The 11971-nt window shown below is 41.3% G+C and overlaps 1 protein-coding gene across 1 annotated transcript in view; it reads left to right on the forward strand.

The window, feature by feature from the left end:
• Positions 1 to 11971, forward strand: part of HMBOX1 (homeobox containing 1) — a 397982-nt gene that overhangs the window by 307424 nt on the left and 78587 nt on the right. The window lies entirely within an intron of this gene.

The following is an 11971-nucleotide window of genomic DNA, read 5'->3' on the forward strand; positions in this document are numbered from 1 at the left end:
CAGCCTCCTATGGGCCTCGTCAGTGAGGTGCAGCCACATTCCTTTAAGCACACTGGGCAAGGAGTCCACGTCTGGTTTCCCCCATCACCCATAGGGAGACTTCCCCAGGGTCATAATAATTTGCATACAAAAAGAGAAGCGCTCTACCAGGAACGAACAACAGCTCAGTGGCTTGTTCTATGGCGATTTACCACCCGGAAGCAGCCTCTTTTAGACCAGTGTGCTTTTCACAGAAGAAAACTTTCCTGAAGTATATCAGTCCGATCCTGCCAATTAAGGTCAGTCCAGCCCCGAAATACCAGGCAATTCTCCTCTGAACAAGGAACATGACAACCCCAGACGATCGTTTCAGCCTCCTATGGGCCTTGTCAGTGAGGTGCAGCCACATTCCTTTAAGCACACTGGGCAAGGAGTCCACGTCTGGTTTCCCCCATCACCCATAGGGAGACTTCCCCAGGGTCATAATAATTTGCATACAAAAAGAGAAGCGCTCTACCAGGAACGAACAACAGCTCAGTGGCTTGTTCTATGGCGATTTACCACCCGGAAGCAGCCTCTTTTAGACCAGTGTGCTTTTCACAGAAGAAAACTTTCCTGAAGTATATCAGTCCGATCCTGCCAATTAAGGTCAGTCCAGCCCCGAAATACCAGGCAATTCTCCTCTGAACAAGGAACATGACAACCCCAGACGATCGTTTCAGCCTCCTATGGGCCTCGTCAGTGAGGTGCAGCCACATTCCTTTAAGCACACTGGGCAAGGAGTCCACGTCTGGTTTCCCCCATCACCCATAGGGAGACTTCCCCAGGGTCATAATAATTTGCATACAAAAAGAGAAGCGCTCTACCAGGAACGAACAACAGCTCAGTGGCTCAGTATAATAACCCTATCTAACTCTAACATCCCTAACTAAATTCTTATTAAAATAAATCTAATTAATATTAATATTATTAATTAAAATATTCCTATTTAAATCTAAATACTTACCTATAAAATAAACCCTAAGATAGCTACAATGTAATTAATAATTACATTGTAGCTATTTTAGTGTTTATATTTATTTTACAGGTAACTTGGTATTTATTTTAACTAGGTACAATAGCTATTAAATAGTTAATAACTATTTAATAGCTACCTAGTTAAAATAATTACCAATTTACCTGTAAAATAAATCCTAACCTAAGTTACAAATACACCTACACTATCAATAAATTAAATAAACTACAAATATCTAAACTAAAATACAATTAAATAAACTAAACTAAATTACAAAAAAACAAACACTAAATTACAGAAAATAAAAAAGATTACAAGATTTTTAAGCTAATTACACCTATTCTAAGCTCCCTAATAAAATAATAAAGCCCCCCAAAATAAAAAAATTTCCCTACCCTATTCTAAATTAAAAAAGTTAACAGCTCTATTACCTTACCAGCCCTTAAAAGGGCCTTTTGCGGGGCATGCCCCAAAGAAATCAGCTCTTTTGCCTGTAAAAAAAAACACAATACTACCCCCCAACATTACAACCCACCACCCACATACCCCTACTCTAACCCAAACCCCCCTTAAATAAACCTAACACTACCCCCCTGAAGATCTCCCTACCTTGTCAATTTTATAACTTAGTCAGGTTTTGTAGGCGCCAACAGTTTCTAAAGTGCCGTAAGTCACTGGCGACTCCAGAAATTTGTACTTACGCAGATTTCTGCACATCGCTGGTTTATCAGACTTACGGCACTTTAGCATCTGACGGCGCCGTTTATGGGATAGCTTGAGTTGCGAGCTGAAACTACGGACGGCGGGGGTTCCCTCGCTTGCGCCGCAAACTACGATCTATATCGGATCGCGCCCAAGGTGTTTCTTCGTACTAAATTGGGGTAAAGTGGTTTCGGATAGAAATATTAATCAGAAAATTGTTGCTCCTTCTCTCTGTCCCAATCCTTCTTCTCATAAAGAACATTTGTTGCACAACTTGAGGCCTAGATTTAGAGTTTTGTCGGTAACGACCCGCGTAGCTAACGCTGGCTTTTTTTCTGGCCGCACCTTTTAAATACCTCTGGTATTGAGAGTTCACAGAATGGCTGCGTTAGGCTCCAAAAAGGGAGCGTACAGGCATATTTACCACCACTGCAACTCTCGATACCAGAGTTGCTTACGGACGCGGCCAGCTTCAAAAACGTGCTCGTGCACGATTCCCCCATAGAAAACAATGGGGCTGTTTGAGCTGAAAAAAAACCTAACACCTGCAAAAAAGCTGCGTTCAGCTCCTAACGCAGCCCCATTGTTTCCTATGGGGAAACACTTCCTACGTCTGCACCTAACACTCTTACATGTACCCCGAGTCTAAACACCCCTAACCTTACACTTATTAACCCCTAATCTGCCGCCCCGCTATCGCTGACCCCTGCATATTATTTTTAACCCCTAATCTGCCGCTCTGTACACCCCCGCCACCTACATTATCCCTATGTACCCCTAATCTGCTGCCCTAACATCGCCGACCCCTATATTATATTTATTAACCCCTAATCTGCCGCCCCCAACGTCGCCTCCACCTAACTACACTTATTAACCCCTAATCTACCGACCGGACCTGAGCGCTACTATAATAAATGTATTAACCCCTAATCCGCCTCACTCCCGCCTCAATAACCCTATAATAAATAGTATTAACCCCTAATCTGCCCTCCCTAACATTGCCGACACCTAACTTCAAGTATTAACCCCTAATCTGCCGACAGGAGCTCACCGCTACTATAATAAATTTATTAACCCCTAAAGCTAAGTCTAACTTTAACCCTAACACCCCCCTAAATTAAATATAATTTAAATCTAATGAAATAAATTAACTCTTATTAAATAAATTATTCCTATTTAAAGCTAAATACTTACCTGTAAAATAAACCCTAATATAGCTACAATATAAATTATAATTATATTATAGCTATTTTAGGATTTATATTTATTTTACAGGTAACTTTGTATTTATTTTAACCAGGTACAATAGCTATTAAATAGTTAAGAACTATTTAATAGCTAAAATAGTTAAAATAATTACAAAATTACCTGTAAAATAAATCCTAACCTAAGTTACAATTAAACCTAACACTACACTATCAATAAATTAATTAAATAAAATACCTACAATTATCTACAATTAAACCTAACACTACAATATCAATAAATAAATTAAATACAATTCCTACAAATAAATACAATGAAATAAACTAACTAAAGTACAAAAAATAAAAAAGAACTAAGTTACAAAAAATAAAAAAATATTTACAAACATTAGAAAAAAATTACAACAATTCTAAACTAATTACACCTACTATAAGCCCCCTAATAAAATAACAAAGACCCCCAAAATAAAAAAATGCCCTACCCTATTCTAAATTACAAAAGTTCAAAGCTCTTTTACCTTACCAGCCCTGAACAGGGCCCTTTGTGGGGCATGCCCCAAATAATTCAGCTCTTTCTCTTGTAAGGTGTATCCAGTCCACGGATCATCCATTACTTGTTGGATATTCTCATTCTCAACAGGAAGTTGCAAGAGGACACCCACAGCAGAGCTGTAATATAGCTCCTCCCCTAACTGTCATACCCAGTCATTCTCTTGCAACTCTCAACAAGCTAGGATGTTGTAGGAGAGAGTGGTTAAATATAGCTAGTTTATTTTCTTCAATCAAAAGTTTGTTATTTTTAAATAGTACCGGAGTTGTGCTATTTTATCTCAGGCAGTAAATAGAAGAAGAATCTGCCTGAGGTTTCTATGATCTTAGCAGGTTGTAACTAAGATCCATTGCTGTTCTCACATATGTCTGAGGGGATTACACAGATGAGGTAACTTCAGCGAGAGAATGGCGTGCAGTTTATTCTGCTATCAGGTATGTGCAGTTATAATTTTTTCTAGAGATGGAAAACACTAGAAAATGCTGCTGATACCGGATTAATGTAAGTTAAGCCTGAATACAGTGATTTAATAATGACTGGTATCATGCTTACTCCCAGGGGTAATACCCTTATGATATTGCAATATAAAACGTTTGCTGGCATGTTTAATCGTTTTTATATATGCTTTGGTGATAAAACTTTATTGGGGCCTAGTTTTTTCCACATGGCTGGCTTAAATTTTGACTAGAAACAATTTCCACTGTTGTAGTATAAAAGTTACAGTTGGTGCAGTTAAAATTACAAACTGTGACATCCAGCTTCCCTCAAAGACCCTCTGAATGCTATAGGACATCTCTAAAGGGCCCAAAGGCTTTCCAAAGTCGTTTATTGGGGAAGGTAGGGCCACAGCTTGCTGTGACAGTTGGTTGTGACTGTTAAAAAACGTCTATTTTGTTTTTTTGATCCGTTTTTTGAACTAAGGGGTTAATCATCCATTTGCAAGTGGGTGCAATGCTCTGTTAGCCTATTATACACACTGTAAAAATTTCGTTTGATTTACTGCATTTTTTCACTGTTTTTCAAATTCTGACAATTTGTTTCTCTTAAAGGCACAGTACCGTTTTTTATATTTGCTTGTTAACTTGATTTAAAGTGTTTTCCAAGCTTGCTAGTCTCATTGCTATTCTGTATAAACATGTCTGACATAGAAGAAACTCCTTGTTTATTATGTTTAAAAGCCATAGTGGAACCCCCTCTTAGAATGTGTACCAAATGTACTGATTTCATTTTATGCAATAAAGATCATTTTCTGTCTTTAAAAAATGTATCACCAGAGGAATCTGACGAGGGGGAAGTTATGCCGACTAACTTTCCCCACGTGTCAGACCCTTTGTCTCCCGCTTAAGGGACTCACGCTCAAATGGCGCCAAGTACATCTAGGGCGCCCATAGCGTTTACTTTACAAGACATGGCGGCAGTCATGGATAATACACTGTCAGCGGTATTAGCCAGACTACCTTAACTTAGAGGTAAGCGAGATAGCTCTGGGGTGAGACAAAATGCAGAGCATACTGACGCTTTAAGAACCATGTCTGATACTGCCTCACAATATGCAGAAGCTGAGGAAAGAGAGCTTCAGTCAGTGGGTGATGTTAATGACTCAGGAAAGATACCTGATTCTAATATTTCTACATTTAAATTTAAGCTTGAACACCTCCGCGTGTTGCTTAGGGAGGTTTTAGCTGCTCTGAATGACTGTGATACCATTGCAGTGCCAGAGAAATTGTGTAGACTGGATAAATACTTTGCAGTGCCGGTGTGTACTGATGTTTTTCCAAATACCTAAAAGGTTTACAGAAATTATTAATAAGGAATGGGATAGACCAGGTGTGCCGTTCTCTTCCCCTCCTATTTTTAGAAAAATGTTTCCAATAGACGCCACCACACGGGACTTATGGCAGACAGTCCCTAAGGTGGAGGGAGCAGTTTCTACTCTAGTAAAGCGTACTACTATCCTTGTCAAGGACAGTTGTGCTTTTTTTTTTTAGATCCATTGGATAAAAAATTAGAGGTTACCTTAAGAAAATATTTATTCAACAAGGTTTTATCCTACAGCCCCTTGCATGCATTGCCCCTGTTACTGCTGCTGCGGCGTACTGGTTTGAGTCTCTGGAAGAGGCTTTACAGGTAGCGACTCCATTGGATGACATACTTGGCAAACTTAGAGCACTTAAGCTAGCCAATTCTTTTATTCTGATGCCATTGTTCATTTGCCTAAACTAACGGCTAAGAATTCTGGTTTTGCTATACAGGCGCGGAGAGCGCTATGGCTTAGATCATGGTCAGCTAACGTGACTTCAAAATCTAAGCTACTTAACATTCCCTTCAAGGGGCAGATCCTATTCGGGCCTGGTTGAAGGAGATTATTGCTGATATCACTGGAGGAAAAGGTCATGCCCTTCCTCAGAACAGGTCCAAATCTAGGGCCAAACAGTCTAATTTTCGTGCCTTTCAAAACTTCAAGGCAGGTGCGGTATCAACTTCCTCTAATAATAAATAAGAGGGAACTTTTGCTCAATCCAAGACGGTCTGGAGACCAAACCTGACCTGGAAAAAAGGTAAGCAGGTAAAAAAAGCCTGCTGCTGCCTCTAAGACAGCATGAAGGAACGGCCCCCCTATCCGGGAACGGATCTAGTAGGGGGCAGACTTTCACTCTTTGCCCAGGTGTGGGCAAGAGATGTTCAGGATCCCTGGGCGTTGGAAATTATATCCCAGGGATATCTTCTGGACTTCAAAGCTTCCCCCCCAAAAGGGAAATTTCACCTTTCACAATTATCTGCACACCAGATAAAAAGAGAGGCATTCTTACACTGTGTACGAGACCTCCTAGTTATGGGAGTGATCCATCCAGTTCCAAAGGAGGAACAGGGACAGGGTTTTTACTCAAACCTGTTTGTGGTTCCCAAAAAAGAGGGAACCTTCAGACCAATTTTGGATTTAAAGATCTTAAACAAATTCCTCAAAGTTCCGTCCAAGATGGAAACTATTCGTACCATCCTACCACTGATCCAGGAGGGTCAATATATGACTACAATGGATCTAAAGGATGCTTATCTTCACATTTCGATACACAAAGATCATCATCGGTTTCTCAGGTTTGCCTTTCAAGACAGGCATTACCAGTTGTAGCTCTTCCCTTGGGATTAGCTACAGCCCCAAGAATCTTTACAAAGGTTCTAGGGTCGCTTATGGCGGTCCTAAGGCCGCGGGGCATAGCAGTAGCCCCTTATTTAGATGACATCCTGATACAGGCGTCAAACTTCCAAATTGCCAAGTCTCATACGGACGTAGTACTGGCATTTCTGTGGTCGCATTGGTGGAAAGTGAACGAGGAAAAGAGTTCTCTATTCCCACTCACAAGAGTTTCGGAGTCCAGGTTATCAAAGGTTATCAAAGCTTCTAAATTCCTGCCGGGTTCTTCATTCCATTCCGCGCCCTTCTGTGGTTCAGTGTATGGAAGTAATTGGCTTAATGGTAGCGGCAATGGACATAGTGCCGTTTGCACGCTTACATCTCAGACTGCTGCAACTATGCATGCTCAGTCAGTGGAACGGGGATTACACAGATTTGTCCCCTCAACTGAATCTGGACCAAGAGACCAGGGATTCTCTTCTCTGGTGGCTATCTCGGGTCCATCTGTCCAAAGGTATGACCTTTCGCAGGCCAGATTGGACAATTGTTACGACAGATGTCAGCCTTCTAGGTTGGGGTGCAGTCTGGAACTCCCTGAAGGCTCAGGGATCGTGGACTCAGGAGGAGTCTCTCCTTACATTAAATATTCTGGAACTAAGAGCGATATTCAAGGCTCTTCAGGCTTGGCCTCAGTTAGCAACTCTGAGGTACATCAGATTTCAGTCGGACAACATCACGACTGTAGCTTACATCAACCATCAAGAAGGAACGAGAAGTTCCCTAGAGATGTTAGAAGTTTCAAAAATAATTCGCTGGGCAGAGATTCACTCTTGCCACCTATCAGCTATCCATATCCCAGGTCTAGAGCACTGGGAGGCGGATTTTCGAAGTCGTCAGACTTTTCATCCGGGAGAGTGGGAACTCCATCCGGAGGTATTTGCACAACTGATTCATTGTTGGGGCAAACCAGAACTGGATCTCATGGCGTCTCGCCAGAACGCCAAGCTTCCGTGTTAAGGATCCAGGTCCAGGGATCCCAAGGCGACACTGATAGATGCTCTAGCAGAGCCCTGGTCTTTCAACCTGGCTTATGAATTTCCACCGTTTCCTCTGCTCCCTCGACTGATTGCCAAGATCAAGCAGGAGAGAGCATCAGTGATTCTGATAGCACCTGCGTGGCCACGCAGGACCTGGTATGCAGATCTAGTGGACATGTCATCCTTTCCACCATGGTCTCTGCCTCTGAAACAGGACCTTCTACTTCAGTGTCCTTTCAACCATCCAAATCTAATTTCTCTGAGACTGACTGCCTGGAGATTGAACGCTTGATTTTATCATAGCGTGGCTTCTCCGAGTCAGTTATTGATACCTTAAGACAGGCACGAAAGCCTGTCACCAGGAAAATTTACCATAAGGTATGGTGTAGATATCTTTATTGGTGTGAATCCAAGGGTTACTCATGGACTAAGGTCAGGATTGCTAGGATATTATATTTTCTCCAAGAAGGTTTGGAAAAAGGATTGTCAGCTAGTTAAGCGTCTGGCAGATGTTCCAGACGTTCAGGCATTTTGTCAGGCTTTAGTTAGAATCAAGCCTGTGTTTAAACCTGTTGCTCCACCATGGAGCTTAAACTTGGTTCTTAAGGTTCTTCAAGGAGTTCCGTTTGAACCTCTTCATTCCATAGATATCAAGCTTTTATCTTGGTAAATTCTTTTTTGGTAGCTATTTCCTCGGCTCGTAGAGTCTCTGAGCTATCTGCCTTACAATGTGATTCTCCTTATCTGATTTTTCATACGGATAAGGTAGTCCTGCGTACCAAACCTGGGTTCTTACCTAAGGTGGTATCTAACAAGAATATCAATCAAGAGATTGTTGTTCCATCCTTGTGTTACACAATCTGGACGTGGTCCGTGCTTTAAAGTTTTACTTACAAGCTACTAAAGATTTTCGTCAAACATCTGCTTTGTTTGTTGTCTACTCTGGACAGAGGCGAGGTCAAAAGGCTTTGGCAAACTTTTTCTTTTTGACTAAGAAGATTAATCCGCTTAGCCTATGAGACTGCTGGACAGCAGCCTCCTGAAAGGATTACAGCTCATTCCACTAGAGCTGTGGCTTCCACTTGGGCCTTTAAAAATGAGGCTTCTTTTGATCAGATTTGCAAGGCGACGACTTGGTCTTCGCTTCATATTTTTTCAAAATTTTACAAATTTGATACTTTTGCTTCTTCAGAGGCTATATTTGGGAGAAAGGTTTTACGGGCAGTGGTTCCTTCCATTTAAGTTCCTGCCTTGTCCCTCCCTTCATCCGTCTACTTTAGCTTTGGTATTGGTATCCCACAAGTAATGGATGATCCGTGGACTGGATACACCTTACAAGAGAAAACACAATTTATGCTCAAATTCCGATTGGCTGATAGGATTCTATCAGCCAATCGGAATTAAGGTAGGAAAATTCTGATTGGCTGATGGAATCAGCCAATCAGATTCAAGTTCAATCCGATTGGCTGATCCGATCACCCAATCAGATTGAGCTCGCATTCTATTGGCTGTTCCGATCAGCCAATAGAATGCAAGCTCAATCTGATTGGCTGATCGGATCAGCCAATCGGATTGAACTTGATTCTGATTGGCTGATTCCATCAGCCAATCAGAATTTTCCTACCTTAATTCCGATTGGCTGATAGAATCCTATCAGCCAATCGGAATTCGAGGGACGCCTTCTTGGATGACGTCCCTTAAAGGAACCGTCATTCTTCAGTTGGACGTCGTCGGAAGAAGATTGATCCGCGCTGGAGGTCTTCACGATGGAGCCGGTCCTCATCGGATGAAGATAGAAGATGCCGCTTGGATCAAGATGGTTGCCGGTCTGGATCGCCTCTTCTTCCCAGATAGGATGAAGATTTTGGAGCCTCTTCTGGACCTCTTCAGCCGCCGGATGATGGATGTCTAGCCCCTGCTTGGGTTGGATGAAGATTTTGGAGCCAGGACCGATCGGTGATACCCGGTGAGGTTAAGATAAGGTAGGAAGATCTTCAGGGGCTTAGTGTTAGGTTTATTTAAGGGGGGTTTGGGTTAGATTAGGGGTATGTGGGTGGTGGGTTGTAATGTTGGGGGGGGTATTGTATGTGTTTTGTGTATGTGTCAGGGCTGGTAAGGTAAAAGAGCTTTGAACTTTTGTAATTTAGAATAGGGTAGGGCATTTTTTTATTTTGGGGATCTTTGTTATTTTATTAGGGGGCTTAGAGTAGGTGTAATTAGTTTAAAATTGTTGTAATATTTTTCTAATGTTTGGAAATATTTTTTTATTTTTTGTATCTTAGTTCTTTTTTATTTTTTGTACTTTAGTTAGTTTATTTAATTGTATTTTTATTTGTAGGAATTGTATTTAATTAATTTATTGATAGTGTAGTGTTAGGTTTAATTGTAGATAATTGTAGGTATTGTATTTAATTAATTTATTGATAGTGTAGTGTTAGGTTTAATTGTAACTTAGGTTAGGATTTATTTTACAGGTAATTTTGTAATTATTTTAACTATTTTAGCTATTAAATAGTTCTTAACTATTTAATAGCTATTGTACCTGGTTAAAATAGTTACAAAGTTACCTGTTAAATAAATATAAATCCTAAAATAGCTATAATATAATTATAATTTATGTTGTAGCTATATTAGGGTTTATTTTACAGGTAAGTATTTAGATTTAAATAGGAATAATTTATTTAATAAGAGTTAATTTATTTCGTTAGAATAAAATTATATTTAACTTAGAGGGGTGTTAGGGTTAGGGTTAAAATTAGCTTTAGGGGTTAAAAAATTTATTAGAGTAGCGGTGAGCTCCGATCGGCAGATTAGGGGTTAATACTTGAAGTTAGGTGTCGGCGATGTTAGGGAGGGCAGATTAGGGGTTAATACTATTTATTATAGGGTTATTGAGGCGGAAGTGAGGCGGATTAGGGGTTAATAACTTTATTATAGTAGCGGTGCGGTCCGCTCGGCAGATTAGGGGTTAATAAGTGTAGGCAGGTGGAGGCGACGTTGAGGGGGGCAGATTAGGGGTTAATAAGTGTAGGCAGGTGGAGGCGACGTTGAGGGGGCAGATTAGGGGTTAATAAATATAATATAGGGGTCGGCGGTGTTAGGGGCAGCAGATTAGGGGTACATAGCTATAATGTAGCTGGCGGCGGCGTGCAGACGGCAGATTAGGGGTTAATAATAATATGCAGGGGTCAGCGATAGCGGGGGCGGCAGATTAGGGGTTAATAAATATAATATAGGGGTCGGCGGTGTTAGGGGCAGCAGATTAGGGGTACATAAGTATAACGTAGGTGGCGGTCGGCAGATTAGGGGTTAAAAAAATTTAATCGAGTGGCGGTGATGTGGGGGGACCTCGGTTTAGGGGTACATAGGTAGTTTTTGGGTGTTAGTGTACTTTAGAGCTCAGTAGTTAAGAGCTTTATGAACCGGCGTTAGCCCAGAAAGCTCTTAACTACTGACTTTTTTCTGCGGCTGGAGTTTTGTCTTTAGATTTCTAACGCTCACTTCAGACACGACTCTAAATACCGGAGTTAGAAAGATCCCATTGAAAAGATAGGATACGCAATTGACGTAAGGGGATCTGCGGTATGGAAAAGTCGCGGCTGGAAAGTGAGCGTTAGACCCTTTCCTGACTGACTCCAAATACCGGCGGTAGCCTAAAACCAGCGTTAGGAGCCTCTAACGCTGGTTTTCACGGCTACCGCCAAACTCTAAATCTAGGCCTGGATGTTGTGCGTTCTCTAAAATTCTACCTACAGGTGACTAAGGAATTTCGCCAGTCTTCTGTCCTGTTTGTTTGTTTCTCAGGAAAGTGTAAGGTTCAGAAGGCTACTTCTACTTCTCTTTCCCTCTGGTTGAGAAGTATGATTCGTTTTGCTTATGAAACTGCTGGACAGCAGCCTCCTAAGAGAATTACAGCTCATTCTACTAGGGCTGTCTCCTCTTCTTGGCCTTTCAAAAATTAAGCTTCTGTGGAACAGATTTGCAAGGCTGCAACGTGGTCCTCTCTGCATACTTTTTCCAAATTTGATACTTTTGCCTCGGCTGAGGCCCGTTTTGGGAGAAAGGTTCTTCAAGCGGTGGTGCCTTCTGTTTAGGTCTGCCTGTCTTGTTCTCCCTGTCTGTTCATTCTGTGTCCTCTAGCTTGGGTATTGGTTCCCACTAGTAATTCAATGATGTTGTGGACTCCTCCATATCTTAGGATAGAAAACAAAATTTATGCTTACCTGATAAATTTCTTTCTTTCTGGATATGGGGAGTCTACGACCCCACCCTTTATTAAGACAGTTATGTTTGACTAAACCTCAGGCACCTCTACACCTTTGTGTTATTCCTTTTCCATTTCCCTTCGAT

Source organism: Bombina bombina, chromosome 4 (genome assembly GCF_027579735.1).
Source record: "Bombina bombina isolate aBomBom1 chromosome 4, aBomBom1.pri, whole genome shotgun sequence".
Lineage (NCBI taxonomy): Eukaryota > Metazoa > Chordata > Amphibia > Anura > Bombinatoridae > Bombina > Bombina bombina.